This window comes from Dermacentor albipictus, chromosome 5, assembly GCF_038994185.2.
Source record: "Dermacentor albipictus isolate Rhodes 1998 colony chromosome 5, USDA_Dalb.pri_finalv2, whole genome shotgun sequence".
In the NCBI taxonomy this organism is placed as follows: domain Eukaryota; kingdom Metazoa; phylum Arthropoda; class Arachnida; order Ixodida; family Ixodidae; genus Dermacentor; species Dermacentor albipictus.
The window spans coordinates 73,643,639-73,663,846 of record NC_091825.1 but is presented as its reverse complement, the minus strand read 5'-3'; the positions used below and the strand labels follow the sequence as shown (position 1 = coordinate 73,663,846).

Genomic DNA, 20,208 nt, shown 5'->3' with positions numbered 1-20,208 from the left:
TCAGAAACTGTGCTGAAATTCAAACTTAGAATGAGGCGGATGCAGCGTGAGACCACACATAGCAGTTTCTAAAGGATCGACTCGATGTATAGTACTTGTAGATGGAAGAATGGTGATGACAAGTAAATGCACAGAAAAGTACGACACGTATCAAGCAGCATTTAGGTATTCTGCGCTTGTCGTCTCACACTGAAATGTAACCGTTCTGGAGAAATGGCCCAGAGTGGGCACAATCCGAGTGGTGCATGCCAAAGTTTAAAGAAAGATTATGGGCTTTTACCTGCCAATACGGTGATCTCATTATAAGACAAGCCGTAGTGGAGGACTCCGGAATAATTTGAAGAACTTGCGGATATTTTACCTGCACCTAAATATAGGTACACGGGTGCTTACTCATTTCGCCGCCATTGAAAAATGGCAGCGTAGCCCAGATTCGATCCGGCAACTTCGTGATTATCAGCCCAACACCATAGCCACTAAGCAACCACGGCCGGTCCACCTAGCAGATCACTAATTAGAAGTAAATGAAGTAGGCCAATGAATAGGTGAAATATAACTCACCATTTTATTGACAGATTGGAAGGCTCTTAAGGCATCTCTGAGCGGATATCTTGGGTAGAGATGTTATGTTGCGAGTGATCTTGCTTCGTTTCCGGTATCCTATACACAGCGAGTGATTCATCCTCCCCGTTTCGCTTCTAAGGACTCGATTGACCCAGACTGAAGAAAGAATCGATGCAGCCTGAAAGAAAAAGAAATGTCTAATAAGTACTCACCAAACGTATGGTGAAAATAAAACTCAACAGAAGGAGAACTCGAACTATATGCATGCAAACAATAACAGGCGGGGGAGGAGGGAAAGTGTTCTTTATGACACGATTTCCATTGCGGTCTGCTCCGGACTGCCGTAAGTTGCACTTCACTAGTCGGCGAGGCAGGACGTGCGTCAAGTGAGCTCCCGAATAACACTTTGCAGCGCGGTATACACGGTCAAAATAAATGATTCGGGAACTCAAAGAAGCATGCCACAATTCTAACGCATTTCTCTCGCATTATTCACTATATCATCTCTGACTTTTCCAAAACTTTATTCATTTGTGGCGACATACTCTTCGCATATTTCTGCGCACCCTCCATCTTCTTATCATCCGGCCCAGCATAACACGGCTGCAAGCTGGACTGCATGGTCGATAAAACATAGTGCCACCACCACGTCACCCGAGATATGCGTCACCGACGGTGGATATAAAAACAGGCTGCCTGGCTGAGAAAGACTGCTTTCTACCTTCCGCTACTGGGACGAACGTAGTGTTGATATACGCCCGTCCGCTGCTATCATTAGTCGAATAAAGAGTCGTTACGTGTTTATGTTGGGATTCGTCCTTCGGCAGACACGGCATCCCACACATTTAAATCTACCCAGCACTTCTCTGTAAGCTGTGGTTTTATTATTTGTGCTGAAAGAATTCATATGTGCGTTAATAAGGTTAGACTGCTAGAGGCACTGTGTTGTTATCCCAGTGGAACGCCGTCAGTTATTCTACTATAATACATCATGCTATTGTGGAAGGGCAATCCAATATATTTTTGTTTGTTTGTTTGCTTGCTTGTGTGTGTGTGTTACATGGCTATTAGTGAGCTTATTATGTTTGACGTTCTCATTAGCTTGGTACCCTCATGGGTATGCTAATTTACTGTGATCTTCCCGCCACCCCAAAAATGACGATGACGTCTGTGTACTACAAGGACTCGGCATAGGGAACATATTTTCTCTTGCGTATCTATGCACTTGTATCAGTTATACCTAATGTTTTTTTTTCTGTGGAAAGACTGACGTGGTGACGCTAAGGGCGTCACCACGTCAGTCTCTCAACAATCAAGTTCCGAGGAACGGGACACCATCAAACTCACCATGCGGACACATTCGCTAGAAAACTGCAGGTCGCGAAGTGCAGTACAGGATATTTTTGTGTATTCAAAGCACTTTAACTTTAGTGGTCAAAATGAAAAAACGACAGAAAAACATTCATTATGAGGCCATTGAATAAAACACATCATTACAATCAGCGGACTCATTTCTGAAATTTTTGTCATACCTTGGAATATACCCAAACAGAAGAGTTCTCTATGAGCTGATCTACATATGTGCGCAAGACATATTTTTTTAGGGGAGACCGCTTAGAAAGCAAGTAAGAAAACAATCAAGAAAGATGGTATCATCTAGAATAATATTTCTGCGTGTGGGTGTAATATTTTAGTGAAGGAGAAGTCAAGCCCCCCAGACAACGCAACGCCTGCTTGTAGTCGTATTATGATGTATGTGTTAGAAGCAAAGTCTAGAAAAATATTATTGTGACCACAATTGTAAAGTTCACGGAGACACAAAGTACATAATCGCAGAAGGCCTAGTCTTCCTGAGTGGTTCGCAAAATATAGATGGTTTCGTTGAAGTACAAATGACGCCCCTCGTTGTAGGCGCATTACAAACACAGTACTCACGGTAACAATACGGTAACAAAAAATTCACGTGAACACAATTACGAACAAAGTGGGCAAAATGTATTAGTTACTTTATAACTACATCATTATAACATGATCATAGTACAGCAGTAAGGTTTATCATTTTAGAGTTCCCGTTAGTTCAAGAATGTTCTAGTGCGCGTGTGCTTCAGTTCTTCTGATGGACATGTGTTCAAGAGTTTGGTTACTAATAACGAAGTCTTATTCAGACCATGTATCTTCGCGGAAAGCCACTTACGATGGGTATGATAATTTTCGTATCGCGTTAGGATATGGTCCTTTAGAACATGCGCATTGGAATATGTGAATATGGCGCAGTCCGCGATTGCATGCAGTAGAGGGAATAGAAAATAACACTGGCTATGTCACACCATAGTGGAAGGAAACATTCACGAGAAACATTTACCTCTCCAATATACCTATAAAACTAAATTACAGCAGCTAGTATTGTCCTATCATGGTTAGAGCTGTACATTGAAATAAAAAAAATATCAAGAAATAAACAGCCATGTTGGGCGTCCAGAAAAAAAATATAAATCAGCACACACACGTACACAAACAGCTGGAAATAGAAAGAAACTTCCTGTGAGCAAGTACAGACAAGCGATAATCGAAGGCTTTGCACTCTGAGTCCGAACATGCAACATAGCTTCCGCACACGCTGAAGATTTGCATATAAGAGAGAATCTGCATCACACGACCACCCTGACAGAAAATGAATACCTGTTGTATACAGCCCAGCAAAGGAGTATAAGTGAAAGTGCTGGTGCAGAGAAAGTGGGCCCAATTTCTTAGGAGTGCGCCGAGCGGCGTACAAAGCTGAGTGCATCGCAGGCCGCACGAACTATGTGTGCAGCCATGCCGTGCGGTAGGGTAAAATAGGATTACTGAAGGGAGCGGACACATACGATACAAGACATTCATTGCTGAGCATGTCTAGAATGTGCGTCGCGACTCCCACTTTAACAGCGAAATCCCATAGGAAGAAAAAAAATAAGCTAGTGGGCAAGATGAAATAAATACAAATGACGTGCTTAGCGTGTCTCGAATATGTCTCCTGCCTCGCACTTTAACAGCTAGATCCCATAGGAAGCAAGAACTTTAATCCACTAGTTGGCAAGATGAAAGAAAAAAAAAGACTACGGGTTGAACGCGTTTCGAATATGTTTCGCGGCTCGCAATGCACCAGCGCGATCCTATAGGAAGAAACAAAAAAAATAGAGTTGACAGTTTTTATAAAAACGTGCTACAGGCTGAGGCGAAAGGAATACAAACGACAGGACATGCGCTTAACTACCAACTCGCTTTTATTTGAAACGATCATGTATTTTATATAATGCACACAAGAAACATGATGCACGCATCAACGTGCAAAATATTGTATAAGCCAATCAGACCATACATAGGATTATATGGTGAATCAGTTCGCGTGCCTAGATACCTAGAAATAATTATCGCTTCCTTTTCCTCCTACGCCTCAGACGGACAGACATATGCGACCTTCCTTCCTCATGAAATACGCTTCAACTATTTCGCCCTCTGTTTTTGTGTTTTCTTTACTCAAGAAAGTTATGTCACCAGACGTGGATGTGCATGCTCACTTTTTGCCGTGTTCACCAAAGTAGCTACCATATCCTTTTCGAACGTTATTATTGTGCTGTCTAGCACTGTCGTTGAAGCACTCGCCAGTTTGTCCTATATAATTGCGTTCACAATCTAAGGGTATCTCACACACAACATCTTAAGTACAAATGGTGTAATCGGTTCGCTGATTAGTGTAGCAGTGCATGCTTTTGTGGTTCTTTGTGTGTGGAAGGTTACACATTGCTGAGAATTTAGAACGAGCTGAAAGAACTATATTGACAATATGTTGGTCAGCAACGTTTTCAAATAATGGGAAACATTGTGGAGGAATGGAATTACATGCGCAGTTGTATTGTCACAATTTTGGTGGTCATCTGACGAAAAGAACGTCTTACGATCAAGAAAATGAATATGGTTACCATTGGGTAGTTCAAAAGTAAACTTTAGCCCCTGGGAAAGCTTAGTGAAAATCTTTAGACAATATGATGCGGCGTCGTGAATACACAGATCTGATGAATTGCTGAGGGGTATTAGAGAGTCGTCGGAATACCTAAATATACGAATGATTGGTTTTGCATTCAGTTCCGCTTTAACGCGGTTGTGAAACCACGTTAAAAATGTAACATATATATACGGAGGCTATTGATGAAGCAATACAGATTTCTGTGCTGGGAATATAATAACAACCATTGTGGCAAATAGAAGGCAAATAAAATTTTAACGAAGTTAAAAAATTCTCGCAGTTCGTGAATACTAAGTCTTGAAATTTCGTTCACTCATGTGATCAATTTTTTCATGAACAGCACTAGAAAACGTTCGCGCGTCACAGAATAACAAAAGTCTTTAACGTCTAGTGAGAAAGTTATGGCTACAGCGTCGAGACCATCCTCTAGCGCTAAGATAACATCAGAGCACCTCAGGATGAAGGGACCTGCAAGTGCTAGCCGCATCAGGTCCCCTTGCAGGAACCATGCTACTTGGAGCTGCCACGACGCCTTGACTGAGACGATCATGCGGAAAGGATGGATCTTGCAAGTTAAGAAGATTTCCAGCTGATCATTCTTAGCAGATTTGGTCCGCTTTTTTAGGGTCGAGCTGTATGCCTTTCAACAATTTTCGTGCAACTTTTTTTGTTGCTCCGGGTTAAAATTGGTCTCCTTGAAGTTCTTATTCATGTTTTCACGTCTTCCCTTGCATCAGGTTTTCTCCCAGCACCAGAAATTCTCCTTCTTTATCTGCTTCGATAATGGTCAGATTGTTGTCCTTCAGGCATGCCACTATCTTCTTGAGCGGAGGTCGGGACTCCATTCCACGATCGACTTTTTTCAAGACTCTGTCCACAGCTTCACTGATGACACGTTTACGCTGGCGTTGTTTTGCTCTATCGTCTATATTTCTTGCTAGAGCCAAGAGCTGCTGTCCGCTGAGGTGCGACTCGAGACTCTATTTCGGGCCTTTCTCGAGGTTCTTATTTACGGTACCAGGAAGACTAGAGTATCCGAATATGGTGACCATGTTCGCTTCACAACATTTTGCTGGCTGCTTGGGTAACGGGAACATTGTACGTTGCCATATGAATTCGGTAGTCTGTCCTGTTAAATTCTTGTAGTAGCCCAGCTTTTTCATGTCTTTGTTTGGGTCGTTACTGCCTTGAACTAACAGCTTCGGCCAGTCATTTTGGATTTGAATTCGGCGCCATTTTTCTTGTTTGAAGAGCTTGTACATTCTTCTGACATTATCTCAGCATTGGTCGACAAGCCCGGGGATGCCCTAAACTTCTGTATACGTGAGTTTCTTCCTGAGGTAGTACGACAACGTTCCAAACTGACATGTGCATATGGCAATAAGTTTTATGCAGGTATTGGCAAGGTCGATTTTGGCCGGTGATGAGAGGTTTGAGCCCATTGTAGAAAAAATTTGTTGCAATAATACGTTGCTTTGGACGATTTCGTACATTTTGACAGTTTTCATAAAAACTCGCTAAAGAGGACAGCCATTGGTGAGCGTGTCTCGAATATAGCTCGTGATTCGCACTTTCACAGCGACATCCTTTAAGAGCGAAATCCTATAGGACAGGAAAAAATAGTAAACTGCTCGGCAAGATAAAACGACTAAAAATGACATGTTTAGCGTGTCTCGAATATGCCTTGTGGCTCACACTTTAACAGCGAGATCCTATAGCAAGAAAATAATTAAATTGTTCGCAAGATAATATAAATAAAGGCAACGTGTTTCGTAGAATGCGAAGAGCAGAAATAAATAGGATAGGAATTGAACAGTAAGGAATATCCTCATCCAGTTATAGTTTCATAGTAGCTAAGGAACTCGGTGGATATGCGACTTATTTGAAGAGAGCTATAGCTATGAAAGTGAAAGCTAACCATGTCGAAAAGGCTAGCCTTGCTGAAAGAGATGTACAGCAGAATCGGCGGACAGTGGTATGTAAGAAGAAAGGCAGTAACGCCTGCAGTATTCTTTAAAAAATGAACAAGCAATATAGACCTCTAATGTGTGAGTGAAAAGGTGGTTTGTTTTGTACGTCGTGGCTAACTAATACAATTGACACGACAACGCATCGGTCACAATTAGGACGCGCCTGCTATAGGGATCGGCAAAGTGTTAAAAGGCACCTCACCAGGGCCCATCGGAACGTTTGGTTAAAAATAGAGTTCGTTAAGCGCCTCTAAGGTCACAATATCGTGGAGCGATGGGCGAGGCGAAGAGCCCAGAGCAGAACGTCTTCTGCCCTTTCCTCTAGAAAAGAGCCGAAGATCACCTATGCCGTGCGTTCTCGCCCGCTACGATTCATTTCTGTTTCTATATGTGCGTGCTATTTCTTTGCTCTATTTAACCTCGCTATCAAGGAAGCGTTTTACTGGAATACTTTTTAAACGGTTCATTATTAAGGAAATTAGTAGACATCAAAATTTCTATTCCACTCTTGCAGCCATGAAACTTCAGTGCCAACAAAGACAATGTATTCTTTAGCCTGGTTCAGCATCCGCAGGCGACATTCCTTCCCGGTCGTCTCCGACAGCGGAGTTGGGATATGCGTCTCGTTCCCGTCATACGCCGCACCTTATTTTCTTTTTATTATTGAGGAATTATGATATGTCCCACTACGCGAAAATCCGTCGGCGTAGTCAGCGTGACCAGATGATGTTGCTAAAAATCGGCGACGGCGAAAAGTGTAAGAATACCTAAAAATACTCACCTTGACGTCAAATTTCTCGGGGAGGTTCTTGTAAACGAAGTAAATTAAAGGCTTTCAAAAGAAATCACTGTAAATTTTGGTGTGGGAAAGAATGGAACCCGGGGCTCCGGGGTGCGAGATGGGCACGCTTTCATGACGCAATGATGGCGCTACATTTCAGGCTAACGAAGGGTGTGCCTAGTACATCACGTTGTAGCCACGTCGCACACGTTACAGCGCAGCCATCTGGCTCACTGAAGGTGTGGCCTAGTGTGTATCTCATTGGGCACGTGACGGCGCAGCCAATAGGGAGGATGTGGTGCCACGTCATGATTGTTTAACATCAGCGCCTTAATGCAGTTGCGAGGTCTACAAACGATGTAATGTTTTCGCATTCCCACACAAAAGCAATCTTGAGAGTGCCAAATTTTACGATAGTTGCTAGTACAACATCCAAGCAAATTTTCGCCGTGGTGTTCAAAACACACTCACGCACACACTGTTGTGACTTCGGCATGGAGGGCGAGGGAAGGACTTATGGAGCAGACGAAGAGGAAATGAAGAGCTTTTATACATAATGAACAAAGATAGTGGAATATAGCGTACATGTAATGGTTAGAGTGCCCCAGACAGTATGGACGACGAATGCATCGATGCTATATCATTCTCACTTCAGAACTGTCCAAGCCGAGATAGAGAGAGAATGCGAGATATGTTGCATACACGGAGGAGGCACTTTTTTTTCCTCTGTGCAACCTTTTTCTCTCTTTCTCACTCTTTGGCCCTGGACACCTGTGAAGTCAAAGCGATATAGTATTGATAGTTTCAACGATGTTAGGTTGTTAGGTTAGGCTTCAGTCTTGCAAGTTCAGGTCGGTGCGGTACTCTCTCAAACTGAGAGATAATTATATGTACCCTGTAGTGTTACAATCTGTTTCTGTGGGAACATCGGTGACCTTTGTGCGTTTCGGGACACCGGACAACTTTAAAGCAGAGCATACTTTCATCTGCAGACTACCTAGAAAGATTTACTACTGTCGGCTGATCTCAAAATTGGCAGCCCAAAGGACTGAGTCATGATCACTGTCGTCTCTCTTTCATTTATTTATTGATAAGGTCTTTATGTTTGTGACACTAAACTTTTAAAGAAACGTGGCCTCAAGCACTATGCATCAAAACTCACGTCAATGAATGCGTTGCAATATAACCGTTCCCAGGTCCATACGTTTCAGTAAGATGTAATATGAGACCTTCCCATGTCCCCTGTCGCAAGTCATCTAAATACTGGCAAAATCGCCACGCTGAGCGTGCCCCAATAAAAAAAAAGCTTCATTGTATATTGTCGACCAAGATCACTGACGCAGCAGCTGTGCAAACACGTTTTAGGTATTATAGAACTGACATAAGACTTCGAGTTAAGTTCGTTTGTTTTGATGAAGCGATAAACTTTTCCCAAAAAGTTTCACTTTTTGGCTTATATAGCATTCAGTCAAAGCAGCGCAAAGCCTATCAACGATGAAACCTGAAGGCGTAATTTTTTTTTCTGTCAGGGCGAAGAAACATAATGAAAAAACAGCGCATAATCGGGTGCACCAGTCAAAACAGCATCGCCTGGATTGAAAGGGAGATATAGACATTGTGGCCTCGATGCACTCTTCGTCACCATATAGTAGGCGCTACTACCATCGTCGTTTGAAAAACCCTTACATCACTTTTCTATGGAAAAGAGAACGTAATTTTTTAAAATCCCTTGAGCAAGCTAAGCACAAGACATTGTGATCAAAGCAATGGCGTGCAAGCTATGCGTAGAAAGGGCAGCTAGCTGGGCGGTACACTTAGATATCCCCATTTTGCGGCTTTGCTTCTAAGCACAATTACTCTGCCCCAAGCGTTCATTACCCAGTAGACGCCTGAGTGTGCGCATTCTTTTGTTACCTCAAAAAAAAAACGAAACTGCTAAGCCAGTCGTTATCTCAGCAAGTCGGTACACACACCGGGTTTCAAGCTGCCGCGCCAGCTCTCCGATTAGCGCGAGTAGCTCGTATGTCTGTGTGGAATGGGGGGGGAGCATAAGTGGGCTCCCTCCCTAATTAACTTTTAGCGTTTGGAGCGGATAGGCGCACTGGCAGCGGCAACCAGGTAACGCTGCCAGAGAAAACACGTTACCTCAGTTTCGTTTGCATAGCGTAGAAAAAAAAAGGAAAAGCAGTTTGCGCACGCCAAGCGAAGCCTCGTTACCCTGCTGTTCTTTAGTAGCCACCACGGACGGATTTTCAAACCAGAGTAATGGTTCGCTGGCCACTGTAATCTCTAATGCCCCTGCAGGACCCGGCGTCCACTTAGCGCGCCGCTATGTTCGCCTCCCTTTATTCGCATGCTAGACGTGCTCGACCTCACCTTGCTTAATATTTTTTTTAAACCAGGAAGTTCAGCTATGGAGCGCCGGCATGGCCCCCATTCTTTTCCCTATCTAACCTCGCTATTCGGGGACCATACTTATGCTTGAGTCTGTTAGAAAGCAAGCAATCCCCTGGTTGTTCCATTCAGCAATAGCCAGAATTCCCAGGGTCAGCGAGCAACATTGTTTGCCAAAGAGGATGACCAATAAGTAACAAACGAGGTCTCGAGACAGCGTTATGAGCATAACACTACTCACTCTAAAGTAAACAACAGTATTAAGCTAGGTTTCCTGCCACTTTAGCCTTGTAGGACGCAAAATATAGCACATGAGAAAGTAATAATGACTTAACTGTATTCAGGCGGTGCACACGTGTTCATTAGCGCAACTTTCATACCTAGCCTCAGTGCTTCGGGGCCTAAGGCGCTGGGCTGCTCAGCATGAGTTCGCCGATTTAATTACAGCCCTGGCTGCTGCATTCTGGTGGGAATGGAATGAACAAAAAATGCTTTAGCATATAAGTTACGTGCCTTTTAAAGAACCCGAGATTGTGGTAATTGATCCAGATATTTCCTATATGTCGCTTCTCGTAGCCCACTTTGCAGTTCCTGGATGTTAAACACCCCAAGTAAATAACAAGAAACGTGCACACGGCTGTTCAAAGAGCAAAGATCCAAAGAATAAGGGGATAAGAGTGGCTCACTTTCTTATTAGTCGTGACTTTTCGACGTGACAAAAAATCAAGACGGGAAATGCACCGAGGAAGAAAATAGTTATGTTGAATTGAAATGTTCAAGTAATCAGATAAAGAGGAACTAAAGCCAATGAAGAGATAAATTGCCGCTGGTGGTACCAAACTCAAGTCCTCTGGAATATGAGTGGGGTGTTTTTCTAATTACGGCCGCTGCACCGCTTATCCTCTACCCCAGTTTCTTGAGTGTTTTTGTGTGAGACCATCCCCAGCATTGATAGCCAGCACCGCTCAGGGTGATAGAACATGGTAGGTGCAAATATAGGAAGTACAGTATTGCTGAGAAAACATTGACTCATAGTTGTCAATAATATTATTACAAAAATTATGCAGTCGACGGACGAAAGTTGCAAATACTCAGTGTTAACAAGAGTTTCTTTCCTATCATGTCAAAATGTAACTTTATATTATTTTTAAATTATCAAGTAACAATTCCTCTTAAGCGGCCCACCAACACGATAAAGAACATATAGCAATGGAACGATCGTTATACATCTGTTACATTTTCTGAGCCACAATTAACACCGCCACTCTAAGGAAGTCTGCTTTAAAACGCCGCCCAACTCTTGAGCTCCTTCCAGCCTCATTATTCTAAATAATTTCTTTTGGCGTATCCCTTACGAAAATTACAAACTAACCAGGTCTTATATCTGTGAACGATCAGGTACATAATTTGTTTGTTTGTTTCGGATGAGTGACAATCTAAGCAATGAGGTGCTAACCTTTATTACAAAATAGAAGGCCGCTCTCACCGAATGTATAATCAAAGTATGATTCTACAAATTTGTTTAAGATGCAATAAAATGTTTGATGAGACACGTTTAGAACGACAGAAAGCTAAGCTAGTTGTTAAGGATTCATTATGCAAAATAGAAGTGAGGCGTGCAGACAGGACGTTCGTGTTGTCCACTTCTCTTCTCTTGTGTCCTGTCTGCACGCCTCACTTCTATTTTGCATAATGAGACACGTTTAGTGTTTCAAAACTACATTACCTCATCGTCACTACACAGGTAATTACGTGGGAAGAATTTCTGGGGTTCTATAAGCCATAACCACGATCTGATTAACGTGTCCTGCATAGTACACGGGGGTGGGTGCAGGGGCTACAATATATTTTCGACGACCGGAGGTTCTTTAACGTTCACCCAATGTATACGGTGCATGAGTGTTCCTGCATTCCGTCACCGTGAGGTCTGCAGCGTCATATAACAACTGGGTTACCGCAGCGGGTACGAAATAGAGGAGGCGTTCATGGTGCCCAAAATGAAGTCTGCCACAGATCGGTAGTCAGATCATCGAGTAGGAATTGTGTGCGCGCCTGCGGACATATGTCCGTGTCTGTGTGTTATAGATGAGAACACAGATCTCAGTAAGTATACTTCATTAACGTTTGAAAGTAGTGGTGCGTATCCGGCAAACGTGGAGGTAATGCACTGTTCATGAATCTACATTCGTGCACCACTGTGGCTAGTGACTACGGGCATGTTCACTCCCCGGTTAACTTCGCACGAAGCCATGAACAGGCACGCCATTTACGGCAACTTCGGGCTCGCGAGCTGCGTGCGGGAATGGCGTTGTCCCTACGAACGTGCTTGTCGATTGGCGGTGATGGCTCCGGCTCAGTGGATTGAAGCTGGCTGTCGCCCTGGCTCTGCGAACGTGAGGGAATATATTGTCACGTTGTGGTCACGGAGACGGTTCATAGAGTGCCAAGAGTGTGTTCTAAGAATCTTTTCAATGTGCCAGCTTGTATTTCAAAAAGACCAGCAACACTCAAATCACAGCGATAGCATCAGGGGTGGTATTCGGCCGTTGAATCGGATCTCACGGGTCACATTTCGTCCATGGTTTTTCACGGATCGTAGTACATTCTCAAATAATATCTTGTACTCACTCAGATTCGAGAATGTATATTAGCTTTCACGTCACGCGCACAATGGCGCGGATTGGCACAATGGCATTGGATCGAACCTTACGTCAATTACAGCATAAATCTGGTGAAAAATAATCCCCATCAAGAAGCTAAACAGTGTACGCGTGATAATATGCGAACGGTGTTAGGTTAAGAATCAGCATAAAGTTTAGAAAACAGAGTAATGGATTGAATAAACGGCGAAAGATGATGTTGTTAGAGAGACGCTGCATAAAAATTAAATCTAGAAGACCTTTCATGACGGGAATACGGCTGCCTGGTTGGCTTGAAGGAAAGTATTCTTATACAAGACGTAGTAATTGCCGCTTACCGAAGATAATGAAGAATGACCTTATTATCTGAAATTAATAAACAAGATGATGTAAATTACAGCAGGCATCTCTTGCTATTGAATTGCTACGAGGCGTCTTGTGGTTCTTCGAAGTAGCAAATCTTTCAAAGTCAAAGAAGCAATAAAGTAGTTATTTTTTAATTTCGTATTTTCTTTTTGTTTGATGTATTTTGTTTAGCCATAAAATAAAGGAAACCACTACTTTGTAAGAACGAGATTAATGAGCTGGGCAGCTACCCATCACTCGATTAACTCAATATAATATTTCTATTAATTTATTTTTCTCAAACTTCCCTTTCGCCGTGTCATATCCTAACAAACGCGCAGTGCACCGAACAATCAAAAATATCCCCAAAAGAAAAGAAACGCTATTGGCATGAGAGGCTCTCACTTGCCTTAGGCAAACGTTCCAGGCTGTAAAGCATCAGAGGTTTCAACAGGCTAAATGAAACAATCAGCAGAAATGTTGCTCACAATATTCACGTTTAGGACTGTGCAGAGATGAGAGAAATCACGATGATATTCGCGTTCGAATAGATCTCGTATATTTTAGGGGAGAATCTGCGGCGACGGAAGGAATAGGCCTAGCGCACTCATTACCTGTGGCTACAGTCGCCTAATGCAATGTCAGTATAGCCAGTACTGTTCTCTCTTCAAGGACTAAAACGTTTCAGACTGACAGCTGGGACTACATGGTAAGTTTGTAGTCTTAGCGCAACGGCATTTGCGCTAGAGTGGCTTCCCAAATATTATCAGCACCTGCCTTTCTTGACTCAGTCCTGACATCTACACGAGGGAAATCAATGCCGCAGTTTTGATACGCTCGGCAATTCCCCTGCAATCCATGCGAAGGTGCTATATGTCACCAAATATGTCATGTGCGACTCTCTAAAAAAGCACCTATTTCTCTGCACAAACGGAGTGCAATGAAATTGCGTGAGTACCTGTATAACGATGACTGTCGACGGTAAGGTGTTAGCAAAATAATATTAGAGCGACGCAACTTATTACCGCCATCAGAACGAGATATGTATGACGCGTGTACAGCGGCAGGACTCCGTTTTCGCGCTTCCCGAAGAACAGTCGTCGCCTTCTTGCGCAGCCGCCTTGAAGCCTGTGCGTGGCCTCCGAAATGAATGGCGTGCCAGTACGTGAGAAAGGTGAGAAGCGCGTCACGCGGCAGCCAGTGCTCCGGTCTCGCGCTTCATTCTGGATGCGCTGCGATCCCTAATGGCACAGCTAAGAAGCTCCCTGCCCCTCCTCTCTTCTACTTCTCTTTCTCTCTCGCTCTCTCTCCACGCGTGACCCCCGAGATTAGATGCGTGGTGCGCTGGTGCCTGCTGAGGTTGAGAATTGTTCACTCTCTTGCCCCACAGTGAGTGGTACATAGCCTGGAACCCAACATGGCAAGAGACTCATTGAAGAGCGTCACATATCCAGCGCGTTCATGCGCAGCTCGCTAAAGCGTTCGAGTGAAAGGCGCTCATTGCAAGTGGCCCATGCCAAGTGAACCCATGGCATAGCCTGCTAACGAGTCAGGTTGCCGTCCTTCATAGATCCATGTGATGTGGTTTCAGTTCCACTCATCGTTCGAGAAATACAAGGGATCTTTTATTGTCATTGTAGAGTTGCAAATTCTCAGTGGCACATGCCTAGTCAACCAAGTTGGCGTCAAATACGTTCGTTGAAGAATGTCAGACACCTACTGACACGAACCCAGTGACACAAGTTGGCATGAAAGAGGTTCACTGGACACAAGCGCACAACGAGTGGCACGCGCCCAGGACGGCGTCAGAATGCTTCATCAAACTGCGGTACCTGCCAGTCCCGCGGCTGCAGTAAGCCAGGCTGGCATGAAGTAAGTTCGATAAAGAGCCGCATGCAGGTGCAGATTGCCAAGTATACCCTGTCAGAAAACTTGGCCTGTGGTTGATTTTAAATCCTGCTACCTCCGCACAGCAGCCCGCTGCGCTACCCATTGCACCACTGACTACCCAGGGAGCCAGCTATGCGGTAAAATGGTTAGAGAAGGATACACTCACGGATTTTCGTCCCGCCTCCGCATAAGCGCTACAAGTACATAGTTGCAATCACAGCTGCAAGTTGAAACTTTGTAATTCTTTGAGTTTCAACTTTTAAACCCATTTTCTCAAAAGGCAGTTTATTCCAAGAAACTGGACACTTCTTTTTTTTCTGATTCATCAGATTTCCAGGAATATAATGCATCGTATCTATATCGTAGTGGTTGCTAATAAATTAACATAAGCCTGAGCACAACAATGTCTAAGTGAAGCACGAACTTTTTATCTCATAACCGCGTTTGCCAGTCAGTTAACATGTCGGAAGGCATCAACACTGCGCAGTTATTCGTTTACTTCAGATACGTTCCGCCAATATCTTTTCTTTTTTTTTTCTAAATTGACATCTCACAAAGCAGAGTGCCGTGGACAGCTTAGAATGTTCACCATTTTGGCTGACACATGGATGCAACTGCAAGTAGGCGAAAGGTTTTTCTGGTTGCCATGTCAGCACCATTTGCTTTTTCTCTCAGTAAGCCTCGACAGCAGCGTTCAATTGAAAATGTCACGGAAACACTAACACGCACTCCAACTAGCTAGCACAGCACCAAGTCGGCGATCGCTTTTCTGGAACACCTGTGCTTGGAGAAATTGAGCTTTTTTTTGCGCCCACCTGCTTGGTCGGCTGTCGTGAAAGAATTGAAGTGGAGTTCTGGGAGCAAAAGAGAAAAACGAAACATGTTTATAAAGAACACATGTGAAAACTACATTCCGAGACCGCCAGTAAAAGAGCGCAGACAACGCCAACGATAGAAAGTCAACAGTGGCGCATCGGTCGATTCGATTTGGCCATACGAACAAACAATGGCGCTGTGGAATCAGGCGCCTCGAGGTTATCATCTGACCCGCTTGCTCGACTCGAACACTGGGAAGTAATGAAGTTTAGTGGCAGGATGGGTGTATTTCACTCAAGCGCGCACAGGGCGCTACTAAATGTGATTTTCAAAACGCACCACATAAAACAATACTCCAAGGACAATACTCCAAACGCGGGTCCAAGCGGCCAAGGCTGGCTTGTCGCGTTATCACGGGTCTCTGTACTACGGTGCCATGCTATTCCATTTGCAGCTGTATTTTTTGTTTTCTTCCTGTTTATCTTCTAAAAAACGTTCCAGCGATTTATTTTGTTGTATCTATCCATGGTTTCAGGATTGCGACAGTATTGCCGTCTTCGCTGCAACGAAGCAACCGTCGTTCCTTTTGCGCTTGCAGGAATTTAGCGTCAATATAACATTGCAATACCAATTACATAGATGCTCAAGGTGAAATTTTCACCGTTGGCGTCGCCATGATGTTCCATATAACGTCCAAGTGCGCTAATATCATCATCGCGCGCCGTATACTCTATGTCCGAGTGAAAGTGTGCGAGGGTGAGTCGGTCATGAAGACCCATTCTCACGCGCGAAAGGAAGGAGATCGGGGAGGTAGCACACCGTCTTCATCACGCGCAAAGCTCCGGGAAGAGAGAGGGGAGGGATCTTTTTCGGTGGCGGCTACTTATGGCGCGGCTGCGTAGGGTATCGCGTGCCCCAGCATGAAAGCGACCTGCGATGGGGGCAGAGCATGCCGAATGTTTATAGCTTCGTGGAACTGTGTTTGCACCGCTTAGTTCGAAGCAACAACACAGTGAGAGGCACCATAAAGGTCAATGCGCTCACTGCTGCTGCCGGGCTTCCTCACTCCAGTGCATTGAAATCGAGTGTGTGCTGTCACTGAGTTAGATGCCTTCATATTTCCTAGTGTGCGCGTAACATCGTGCTTCCTGATATAGTTAGTAAGCAAATGTGTACAAGTCTCTACGGCTGATAATGATGATGATGAAGCAACATTTGCTGGACCCGAAATAAATTGGTGGTGCACGTAGGCACCAGACGGGGTGGTTCCCTAGTTACGGGAGCCATATGCTTCCAGCAGCTCCTGGCCCCTGTCCGTCAGTTCGAGCTGAATCGGTAGGGCGGGGCTGGATAGCAAGTTCTCCCATCGCTCAAGGGATTGGGGATTGGGGGTGTTGGTGGGAAGGGGAGAAGGGTGGGTCTTGAGTTCTGTGCACTCTGCTAAGACGTGCGGCAGGGTGCCCTTTTCTCGTCTGCAAAAAGGACAGAACATATCGTATTCCGCAGCGTACATGCGGTTCATGAGTACGGGATGCGCAAGCGATCCCACCTCACCTCGACGCAGAATCGTCTGTTGTTGCCTGGTGAGTTTGGGGTGTGGTTCTGGCAGTCTGCACCTTTCCTCTCGGTACATCCGGGTAATGTCCCGAAAGCTGGTAACCGGGTGCGGTAGCTCTTCCGGCTCGTGCTCGGCCCGGATTGACATTTCTGGGGTATGGTAGTCGGCGATGGTGTTGCCTGCTACCTGCGAGTGAGCCGGGACCCACACGAGCTCTATGGGTCTCCCGGAGGCTTGTACTTGGCTAGAATGGCTCGGGCCGCGGAGGAGATTACCCCCCGGCGGAAGCTTCTGTAGGCTGTCTTTGAGTCGGTGACTATGGTGTCCATGCTCTGCTGTGCGAGTGCGAGGGCCACGGCCGCTTCTTCGGCAACTGCGGGGTCTGTAGTCTTCAGGGACGCGCTGACGATCAGCCTGTCCTTTGATGTAACCACCGCCGCTGCACTGTCACTGTGTTTTCGGAGCGAGGCGTCCGCGTAGAGGACCCTGGGGTTCTCTTACGGCTGATAAAACTACTAGCCTTACTTCGTATATCTCTAGTAATTTGCTATCACAACCATTGATTCATCTTTTGGGCGGAACTCCACCATTTTCAATGTTGCGCTCACGTGAATCACCCGATTAAGCGCCCTAGATTTTTCCCACGCACGGAGATGGTGTCAATGCGTGAAGCAATTTTCTTTCTTGTTTTTTGTTTTTGCTTGATCGCGTAGCGTCTGTTTTATTTCCAGCATTCTCTTTTATAACACTTCACTACGTTCTTCGTAAAAGAACCACCTCGATGGTCCGAGTAAATGTTTTTTCTCTCTCTCTCTCTTCGTAAAAGAACAAGATGGCTAGTTTCGTGCGTCGCATTGTATTAGTTCACACTTCATGTCACTCCGTTCAACAGGTATATCGATTGGTTGCAATATTTTGAGGACTGAGATCACAAATTTCTACAAGGAAAAGCTTTGTCTGGGCATAGCGGGCTCTAACCTATAGCCAACCTTTTTATTTATCGGTAGCTATTACCTTAACAAATCTCCATCACTGTTGTGCATAAACGAAAAGTAGGATGAATTGCAAACTTCAACGCCATTATTCGTAGCCCTGCAAAGCATACACTCCAACCTCAAAACACAGTTAAAATGTTAACTAGGGAAAAGTATTCAGCACGGAGTAAACGTTACCAAGTAACTTCTTTTTTATCATCATCATCATCATCATCATCATCATATTCGTCATCAACAACATCATCATCATCATCACGGTCACCTTATTTTGACGCCCACTGCTGGGCGAAGGTCTCTCCCAGCAATCCGCAATTGCTCCTGCCCTGCGCCAATCGATTCCAACTTTCGCCTGCGAATTTTCGAATTTCATCACACCACCTAGTTTTCTGTCGTCCTCGACTGCGCTTACCGTCTCTTGGCAGCCATTGTATAACACTAATTGTTCACCAGTTATCCATCGAACCCATTAGATTCCCTGTGCAGCTCCATTTTTGTTCATAATGCCAATTAGAATATCGGCTATCGCTGTTCGCTCTCTGATCCATGCCGCTATCTTCATGTTTTTAACGTTACTCCTAACATTGCTCATTGAACGGTCCATAACTTGTTTTCTAGCTTCTTTCTCACCCTCGAAGTTTCGGTGCCATATGATAGCACCGGTAGAATGCAGCAATTGTACACCTTTCTTTTCAATGATAGTGGTAAGCTCCTAGTCAGTATCTCGCGAATGCCTGCCTCATGCACTCGAACACATTTTTATCCTTCTATACGTTTCCTTACTTGATCAGGGTTCCATGTGGGTAATTGACCACGGTTATCTGGAGCTAGGAGGATAGGCTTCTACTACGTTTATTTTATACCTCTTATTCAGTTTTATTACGACTACTGCTACCCTATCATTATACAGACGAATGCAGAATTCGTCAATCCTGCCCGCTATCTCTTTACGGATTAAGAATTCTGTCCCGTATTGTTTCTTATCTCGGAGTCATCTAAAGGAGACAACGTGGCAATTAGTCAGCACTGTATAATCCTAAACAATTCTAATCAAATTCTTCTAATCCCACTAAGGCCTACAATGTCCCATGCAATGCCTGATAATTCCTCAAGGACTCCTGTTAAGCTAGATTCAATTGAGAGGGCTCATGTGTTGTGCGTTAGCATGCTCAGTTTCCAGTGGCAGGCTGTCCGAATCCAGAGATAAATAGCACCAACTGTCACGTCGGATGTCTGACCGCCGCATTGGCCAGTTGGTCCACAGCCGCTTGGGACTGATCGCCATGGTTTAATTGCAGGAGTCATGAGGGAGGTAGTGGCAGAATGCTGTACTACAGAGTCCAATTCCTGATCTTGTCAGGGAGTGTCTTTGTTGAAGCTCAGTGGCCTTTCTTAATTTGGTTAAACCTGGGGCCCTACAACATAGAACTATTCCAATATGTTTTTATTCCAATCTCCTGATGTCAAATTTGCGCAACCTCCGAGGCAAGCATCGGGCGGTAACCCGCAAGGTTATTTAAAGAGACCAATCAAATGCTTTCCTCGTTTATAGAAGGTCACTTTTGTTTGCTTTAAAAACAAATAACATAGCCTACAGTGGAGAAGGATTCGATGAGGCCGAGACAGTGCAATGAAAATCGATAACCGCATAAAGAGGGTGATGCGGCGTCTGCGATTGGTCCGCTTTCTCTTACTTAGCTTGGAGTGGCTCGTCAAAAATCGCGGCAGCATGCACCGGAAGGTTTAGAATGCCACTAAAATGGATCATCAGCTAAGAAAAGTAGACTGAGCGAGGTCGTAAATGTGCCAAAAGTACTCGAAAACGTTACATAGCCATGCACAAAGTATTAGTGTACGGAAATAAACTCATGTTATCCGGCTGGTGTGAGTAGCCAGTGCCTGAGCGATCGGCGGAAGCCACCTTTTATTCCTTTCAGAACGGGACAGCCTGCGGCTACTAAGAGAAAAATTCAGTTTTGCCCGGTATATTAATGCATCTTCAACGCGTATACGTCAATTTGACGCGCTGAGTTTTCGCGGTTTTGCAACGTCGCGTGACAGGCAGGCGAAGTGGGTGCAGCCCGAGAACTTTTGACCAATATCCAATGTCCAATGGCGAAAAGGCGTCGAATCAGAAATAATTTTTACTACTAACTACCATGGTAGGCCGCGTGACCTATCTACACAAAATCTATTTGGCAAACATTTACTGATCCGAGCAAATCAAGTACTTTATTATAGATTACTCTTACATAT

At 44.5% G+C, this 20,208-nt stretch overlaps 1 long non-coding RNA gene across 1 annotated transcript in view; it reads right to left on the bottom strand.

The window, feature by feature from the left end:
* Window positions 1–546: 546 nt before the first annotated feature.
* Window positions 547–20,208, bottom strand: part of LOC135899768 (uncharacterized) — a 73,799-nt gene continuing 54,137 nt past the window's right edge. Inside the window, exon 3 of the long non-coding RNA XR_010563716.2 lies at window positions 547–742. This is a non-coding gene — a long non-coding RNA (uncharacterized lncRNA). The remainder of the gene's footprint in view (window positions 743–20,208) is intronic.